Here is a 7,331-nt window from a genome sequence, read left to right as displayed (position 1 = left end):
TGACTACTGACTACCTTAAATGCCACTCTGCGTTGTGCAAAAAAATGCCTTGGTCCCACTGGGAACTGCACATCTCTAACAGCTGTTCTCAGTTATTCCAACTGAGTAAAATAATTATTAAAGAAAAGAGGAACCAGTTAAACCTAACAACTTTTGCCTGATATTTTCCTCAGGAATGAGTTAGGAGCGCAGTAGCAAGGCCTTCAGACAGGCACAGTGTCTGATATAAACTATATCTGTGCACACATAAAAAATAGGTTATATATAAATAGATAGCTATATGCCCTAATATATAATACATATTTATATTACAGAGTTATGTAAGGCATAAATATCTGCCCTACATCTAACCAAAAATATTTATCACCAACTACCTCTAAATTACCCCCTGACCCCTGATGCTAGGAATGTAACATTTTTAGGGATCCTAAAATCAAACAGATGCAGGAAAATAAACCACGATTTTATGCCATTAATTCCAAGATGTTTTCCTGGATCTGTGCTGCTGCGTCTGTTTTTCTGTAAGATCTTGTGCCTTATCCCTGAAGTGCACTCAGAATTGTCAGGATCATGAAATCCATTTGGGATTTTACTGTTGCTGCAGTATCCAGTGAGATGACTTTTTCAAAATTATGTCTCTTGGACGGAGCACATCTCCTCAAGTTCCTTCTCACTTTCTGCATCCTGGAAATGCAAAAAGGGAAAAGATCAATGTACAGCTCAAGTGAAACAAATAAAAAGCATCATTTCCCTTCTTTCTCTCCAACCCCAAATCAGTTTTTAAGCGTATCATGGAATCCTGGAATGGTTTGGGTTGGAAGGAGTCTTGAAGCTCATCCAGTTCCACTCGCTTCCACTGGGCCAGGCTGCTCCAAGCCCCGTCCAAGCGTGAGTCTGAAAAACCCCAAACAAGTCCCAGATCTAGACAGCCCACTGGAAGAAAACCCAAAATTAATTAGAACAGCAGAGCCTGGCTTCAGTCTGGCACTTCTCCTTGACAGCACGCAGAGCTGAACGGAGTGCTCAGGGCACACCCGAGGGCAAACTGGGAGAAATCACGGCGGGGTCTGCCCTGGGATGGAGACCCAGCGCCGCCACCGAGCGCCGTCCCGCTCGCCCCCCCCTCCGGCCCCAGGGTGGGTCGGTCCCTGCAGCGCGCGCCCCTTCGGCCGGGCTCGCCCACTCTCCGTGAAGAGGGGCGGGAGAGGGGGCTAAGCAGAAGCTGCGGAGACAGGATCCCCTCATGCCGCTTCTCACCGTTGAAGTCCCCGGTGTCGGCCACCACCGTGGTGTGGTGCTTGAGCTGGTCCAGCGCCGACTCCACCTTCTGCCGCTTCACGGGGGACACCGACACGTCCGCGGCTCCGGGGGACTCGCGCGCCCAGGAGGGACGGTACGTGCCCGAAGGCCACCGGCCCGCGCGCTCCCGCCGCCCGCCGCCAATCCCAGCCTGGCTGGGCGGCAGCGGCCAATCAGGAGCGCGGACAGGAGACGGACGAGGCTGCGGGAGGGAGAGCGATTCTGATTGGCTGGTTCGTGAGGGCCGGGCGGGGGTTCGCCTTGGCGACCGTGACGCCGCCATCGTCCCCGACGGAGCGTATCGGGGGAGTCTCCTGGCCCCGAGATCTCTCGGGCCCGGAACCTCCTGTCCCCGGAGTCTCCGTGTCGCCAGAACCCCCGGCAGTCTTCCCCGCGGCCGGTACGGCGCCCGACCCGCCCCTGAGCCACCCGTCCCTCGTGGCCGCGCGGGGCCCGGGCGCGGCCGGTGCCGCAAGGTGGCGGCGGGCAGCCCCTGAGGGAGGCGGCCGTGAGGGAAGGCTCGGGGCCGCGTCGGTGGTGCCCCGCTGCAGGAGCTGAGCGCTCTGGGCTCCCTTCCCCGCCGTTGTGGCAAGGTTCGAAATGGTTTATCGAGTGCAGCTCCAGGCGCTGAGAGAGCCCTCGGCCCAGTAAGGCAGGTGTTTTGGGCTCGTGGTTCGCCTGAACTTTATTTAGGCTGTAAAAGAGGTGATCTTGTTAGTGTGGGCCCACTTGGAAATTGTACTCTCCAAAACATCTACAGAAGGAATTACCAGTTATTTCAGCTGGGTAATTTAATTGTTAAGGAAAAGAGAAGACAAACTTTTGCTTCTGGAAACAGGATGGCTCTTGGCTGGAAATGTTGGAGAATCCGTGTAACAGGCTCCTAGTCATGGGGTTATGCTGTTCCCTCTTTCTGTATGGTTCCACTTGGGACAGCTGCCACAGTCGTTCCCCTTCCAGAGAGGCAAGAATGTGCTTTTGTGCAGCCTTCTCATGCTTTGCCCCTATTCTTAAGACACAGCTATCCAGGCCGTAACATCCTTCCTGTTGAATGTCAGTCCCCAAACCCAAAAGGAAATGTGTGGTTTCAGACATTCTGCTGAGTTTCTGAGACTCTCAGTGACAAAGCATTATGAAAACCCAGTGAAAGAGACGGAGATGGAGTTATAACTTAACTATTTTAATAAATCTTGTACAGTGCATGGTTATATCATTGTCTCCTTCGCTCAGTTACATCAATGTACAGTACTTTATAGCAGTGTCTGCAGGCAGTACAAACAGAACAGATGCACAGCTCAGTCGCGTGGAAATTTGTAAAAGTGGCCTCTGCAATAAGGTCTACTGAGCTATTTGTTTTAGGAAGTGCTCCTGTGGCTCCCGGCTTTACAGAGCTGTCATGTACACTCCTGTTAAAATCCCAGATAACTGTAATTCCCTGTGATTTGCTTTCCTCTACACCCCAGGACTAGAAGATGGTGTGTTTCCTAGCTCAACATTCGTTTTTATTTTCATTTTAGAAACTTTTTCGCCTCCCGTGCTTGCCATCCTGCCTCCCATCTCCACCCTAATCCGGAGCCAGGGCTTCTCAGGAGGATTGTCCTCTTCATCCCTCCCTGACAAGGTGAGTGCCCTTCTCAGATCCTAGCAGGGCTGTGACTAAACCCAGGATCCTCCCCTGCCTGCACCCTAATTCTGCTGGTGAGAGCAGTGTCCTGTTTCAAATGAAGAAAACAGATTATCCATTGGAGACGCTTAAGAATGAAGCCAAAACTAAGGTGCACTGGTGTTCTCAGTTTTAGACATGAGCTCCCCAGATGCTGTTTTAAAGCTTTTTCCATTAAATGTGCAATGACAGGCACAAATTTGGACAAAGACTCAGCATGTGCTGAGAGAGAAAACCCAGCTGTCCCTGGGCTGTGGGCAGCTCTGGAGCTCTGTGTGCTTCACTGCTTTGCAATCAGATTGGTCTGTCAGTCAAACAGAGCTAGAAATGCAATGTGCCAAACTTGCTGTGGACAGGAACTACGCTGCTTGCTTGAGTTTTGAAATGGTGAGTAAATTTTGGAAGCATAATCACTTAATTCTGCTTCTAGGGAGAGGGATTTTCCTCACCCCTATTTACAGATTGCTATATACAAATGCACATAACTTTATGAAGGAAAACGGGAAGTAAAGAGCAACACCCTGTGCTAAATTAGAGGGGGTTTTTTTCTTGTGGCCATTTAATTTGCGTTAAACCTGCCTTTCCCAGTGTGCTTTGGGGTTTCAGCTATTTGGGAATCATTTCAGCTGACTTTTTGCAGTGAAAATGTGAAGATGGGGACAAGTGACCAACACCCTGGGAAGGGCTGTGGGTGTGCCTGGGTCGGGAGCAAACGGTCAGGGCTTATCTTCTCCTGGTTTGAGGCCCGGTTTGGCAACACCACCACAACATTCCAGTGCAGGATCCGTGCCCCAGGGAAGGGCTGCACAGCTGCCCCCAGCCCCAGCCTCTGCATCAGCAGCGGTGGGCGGGTGGAACTCACCTATTTCCAGATTCAAATCCCTTTGTTTGTCACTCCTGCTCATTTCTAGGCACTGAAAGCTCATTTCAGCTGTTCAGAGATAGCCCTAGCTGGTCCATGGATTTAAGGAAGCAGCCAGACTTCGGGAATGTGTGTTGCCATTCTAGCCTTGTCCAACGAGGGGGCACAGGGGGACAGGACAAGGACAGGCAGTTGTCACCAGCCCTGTGCTCGTGGGCTGCAGGGGACACCTGCACTGAGGAGGAAATGGAAATGGAAATAGAAAGGGTTAGGTTGCCCAGAGAGGTCATGACTCACCATTCCTGGAAGTGTCCGAGGCCAGGTTGGACAAGATTTGGAACAATTTGGGCTTGTGACAGGCATTCCTGCCCATGGCAGGGGGGTGGAATGGGATGAGCTTTAATGTCCTTTCCTTAAACCCAAACCATTGCAGGGTTCTAAAGCCTTATTCCTCTGGTCCAGGCTCCAAGCCTTGAGGCTGGCCTCTCTTGTGCTGTGTGCCACGCCTGCTCTGCCAGGGGAGAGTGGGGAGCAGGGGACAGCCCTCGGAGAAAAGCTTTGGGGGTCTTTTTTTGCTTGAAGCCAGCCCTTGTACATCCAGCCCCGTGTGAATCCTGCTCTGATCGCATGCACGGAAAATTTCAGTATAAAATATATAGTTATAAAAAAAATACTTCATGCAAAATTAAAACACCTTTCCCAGTGGGACATGGTCTTATTGTCAACCCTTCCCAACAGTGTTCAAGGAATTGTCACTCTGATGGCAGCTGGACCCCAACGGGAGCTCTGCTGCATCTGGCCTGGGCCAGGAATCATTGCTTTCATTCCCTTTTTTTCTGCACTACTTAGGGCTAAGAGCTGAAATAAAGCAGAGAGACTTTAATTTGCAGAATCAATCCTTTCCTGGCGGCGCTTCGTGATTTCTTGGAGCTCCGACTCCCCTCTGCTTTTCTGGAATGGAAACAAAACAGGCAGTTTGGATTTGAACTTCAAGCTGCAGTTAAGTGACAGTATTTAATTAATGCTGTAAAAGTAGAGCTGGTTTCAAAGAGATAAGTGATATCAGTAAAAAGCAGATTAATTAGTGGAAACAGGGGGATCTTACAGATTTGCTCAAAAGACACTTCGGAATTTTTACGTGTGTTTTATTGCTGGTGTAGGTTTGGTTGCATTTTTTTTCCCCACAATTGTATTTTTTAAAATGCCTGTTTAATGAGCTATCTGACGCTGCTGGTACAGCCCCCATTCCAGCAGGAATTATCCAGAAAAATGCTTACCTCCAGCTGGTTTTTCTCCACTGTGATCTTGCTGTAGACTCTGTTTCCCTCATCACCGCACACCTTCTTCAGCTCCTCTCTGTTGAGGGAGAAGAGCTGAGCTCCGGTGAGGATGCCCAGGTGTTCCACGGTCCTGGGGAGACACAAAGTAGGGAGGTGACGATTGTGCTGCACGTGGCCTCGTGCCAGAGGTGAGGAGTTGGAGATGGGAGGCCAGGAGCTGCAGTGGGACCATATCACGGGGCCCTGGGGCTGTTCCAAGGTGGCAGCTGCAATTCCAGTAGCATTTCAGGCCTTGGATTTAGTTAGTTAACTGTTTATCTCCAAGAAAATATTTATACCAGAGAAAGGGAGTGACTTTGGGCTCTGAACATTCTGGTTATAGAGCCTGGATTGAACAGGGTTGAAATCTAATTTGCAACACAGGCTCTGTAAGTAAATCCAAGTGGCTTGTCCCAGGTGAGATGGTGCCGGTGGCCTCCCCCGCTCCTTCTCCAGGGAAGGACGAGCATTGCACGTGGCAATAGGGCAAATCTTACTCTTTGCTGAATGACTTGGCCTCCAGCCAGGCTTTGACTTCTTCAGTGCTGGATTCAAAGGTGAGGGGCACGAAAACTTGCTGAGGCTTTTCCACTTTGAAATTCCTGTGGGGAGGCTGAATTTTATTGTTTGTGATCTTCTTTAGCAGCTCGTCGTTCAGCTCATCCGTTTGGTGAATAAGTTCTGTAGAAACAAGTAGGGAATGAAAGCAAGTCTTCAGTCAAAAATGCCATTAAATGTTTGTGGGGAAACTGTAAGGCAAATGGGGATGTGGCTCAACATTCTTATTTAAATTCAGCCCAGAAAAGTGATTCCCATTTTCCTGTGCCCCTGTGTTGCCATTTATTTTGCTCCCATCACCCCTTGGCTGTTGCCTGATGTGGAAGCACAGTTCTGTGAGAATCTACAATTGGAGGTTTGGAATTGAGACCTTTTCAGTCCTCTCTGCTGCTTCTAGTCACTAATTTGCTGATCGCAGAGCTCCAGGTTTTGCTCCGCAACAGAACAGAAGCGGCAGGAAGCACAAACTGGGAATGAGCAACACACTCATGATGGGATGAGCTTGAAGGTCCCTTCCAGCCCAGGGCATCCTGTGCTTCTGTGAAAACTCCAGTGACTCTTCATCCAGTATCACTTTCCCCATGAAACTCCTGAAGACTGTGGAGAATAACTCAGTGATACGAACAGATTTGTGTCCTTGTATGGTGGGGCTTCCTGTCGTCCCAGAAGGGCTCCTGCTTCCAGGAGTGGACAGGGTGGGATAAGGGGTGAGGTGAGCAGGGCCCCTGATCTCTCTCCTGCTCTGTGAGCCCCACAGCACGTGCAGGGTGAGGGAGTGATGCGGATCTCCTGTTTGGCCGGGAATTCTGTGGAACCACATGAAGGAAGCGGCCAGGCGGGCACGGTGTGTGTGCCGGGAGATGAGCAAAAGGAAGTGAGAGAAAGGGATTGACCTGAGCTGTTCCTTAGACACACTTAAACATTTTGGAAGAGAAAGGAAACTCTCTCCTTGGGAGGAGGAGGAGGAAGTTAGAACTGGAGGAAGGAGGCATGGGGTGATCACTTATTGCCCTGCTCGGCCCGGGCCGCCCGAGAGCCCCGGCGGTGTCACAAGCCCCAGGGCTGCTCTCTTGGCTCTTGTCCTGCCTGGAATGGCCTCCAGACACAGTGCTGCTGCATTGCTGTGATCAGTAAAAGGTGCAGGGGAGCCCCTTGGGCAGGTCTGGTCCCCCGAGCGCCCAAACCCAGGGGAGCCCAGAGTGGGACACACACGTGCGTTCTTTGGCGTCCTGTGCAGAGTGGCGCGACAACATCTCAGTGCCCCACTTATCCCCGGCGTAGCTGGCAGGCAGCTTGTGGGTTGGGCTGGATGGGCCATGGCCCCTGGGGCTCAGGTCTCCTTTGTACCTCTGGTTAGACTGGTTAGAAAGGGAAAGAAAAGTAAGAATTTTTTTTGGTCGTTTTTAATTTTCTTAAGCTTTCTGCCTCACACCCACGGAGGGACAAACTGCCGTGTTCTCCTTGTGCTGATGTGGGGCTGGGGAGACCTCAGGTGGAGCTGCATGGAAGAAGTTAATTTCTGGGAATGAAGAACCCAAAGCAAAGTCTGAAGTTTGCGCAAGGGAATTCCTAGTTGTGCCAAACATGTTCGATCTCATTGGAAGGCAGAGCCTCACTGCTCCGTAGCTGG

At 50.8% G+C, this 7,331-nt stretch overlaps 1 pseudogene across 1 annotated transcript in view; it reads right to left on the bottom strand.

Annotated features, from left to right (window-relative positions):
• Window positions 1-4,703: 4,703 nt before the first annotated feature.
• The window catches only part of LOC309585546 (epidermal growth factor receptor kinase substrate 8-like protein 2), a 108,293-nt pseudogene continuing 105,665 nt past the window's right edge, over window positions 4,704-7,331 (bottom strand). Inside the window, exons 8-11 of the transcript in view lie at window positions 6,912-7,059; window positions 5,641-5,824; window positions 5,102-5,234; window positions 4,704-4,775 (exon numbers count right to left, since the gene is read on the bottom strand). The product of the transcript in view is annotated as an epidermal growth factor receptor kinase substrate 8-like protein 2 (transcript). The remainder of the gene's footprint in view (window positions 4,776-5,101; window positions 5,235-5,640; window positions 5,825-6,911; window positions 7,060-7,331) is intronic.

Source organism: Coloeus monedula (assembly GCF_965178545.1).
Source record: "Coloeus monedula genome assembly, contig: HAP1_SCAFFOLD_67, whole genome shotgun sequence".
In the NCBI taxonomy this organism is placed as follows: Eukaryota; Metazoa; Chordata; class Aves; order Passeriformes; family Corvidae; genus Coloeus; species Coloeus monedula.
This window is presented reverse-complemented; position numbering and strand designations above follow the sequence as displayed.